Below are 1,190 nucleotides of genomic sequence, written 5' to 3'. Positions count from 1 at the left end.
AATTGAATGTGAACACAATGCAACCTCTAGATCCAACTCCCAATTTACAAGGATGCAGAGAACACAGGAACTCGTTAAAGTACACCACAGGGATGCAATCAGCAAAATCCAGACTGTAGGGAACTACAGGACCAACAACACAGTTTCAACAAATAATTGCAAGGAAAAAAAAAAAAAGGGATGAAGGGGAAATGCATAGATCAAAAGATGTTTAAAAGGTACATTAACCAATTGCAATGTGTAGACCCATATAGATCTTAAAAATTATAACATTTACGAGATACTGACTAGATACTTGATATCAAGGAACTATTGATTTTTAAAATTATGATAAAATGTGGTTAAATTAAAATATCTCATCCTCATCTTTAGACGTACATAATAAAATACTTATAAATGACATTTTGAAAATGCATTCACATTTTGAAAAACAAAATGCTGGGCAAATATGTCATGTGTCTGTGAGCCTACATGTGGTTTGTGTTCTGCCAGTTTGCAACTTCTGATGCTTAAGACTACAGGTAACCTTTGACACGGATTTGAATTGTGAGGGTCCATTTACACATGGATTTTCTTCTGCCTTTGCCACACCTGAAACAGCAAGACCAACCCCTCCTCTTCCTCCTCCTCTTCAAACTACTGAATATGAAGACAAGGAAGATGAAAGCCTTAATGATGATCTACTTCCACCTAATGAATAGTAAATGTATTTTCTCTTCCTTATGATTTTCTTAATAACAGTAGGCTATTAGTAGTTAAGTTTGGGGGGGAGTCAAAAATTATGCACAGATTTTTGACTACATGGGGGTTAGGTTGGTGCTCACAACTCCCATTTTGATTAAAGGCCTGCTGTATATGCAACTAATTTATGATTCTTATTTCTAACTCACATCAAAAACTGAATATTTTAATTATACTTAAGAGATGCAAAGATATATAAGCCACTGTTTTCCTATGGAGAATAAGAGACATATAAGTCAAACCTTAAAGAACAAAATCACCACCCTCTCACCCACTGTTTTAATATTTAAACTTTATAAATATATTTCTAATAGTCAGGCTATTTGAATGTTTTCTCAGATTTTCAATCTTGCAAAAAGTTAGTACAATGCTTCTGAGCAATAACAGATTTAAATTACTAAGTGCCTTATGGGTCATTTCTGCTCCAAAGGGTATTTCTAAGCACACCA

Source organism: Propithecus coquereli, unplaced genomic scaffold, assembly GCF_000956105.1.
Source record: "Propithecus coquereli isolate 6110/MARCELLA unplaced genomic scaffold, Pcoq_1.0 Scaffold159, whole genome shotgun sequence".
Lineage (NCBI taxonomy): Eukaryota > Metazoa > Chordata > Mammalia > Primates > Indriidae > Propithecus > Propithecus coquereli.
The sequence above is the reverse complement of the archived record's forward strand: the minus strand, read 5'-3'. Positions refer to the sequence as shown.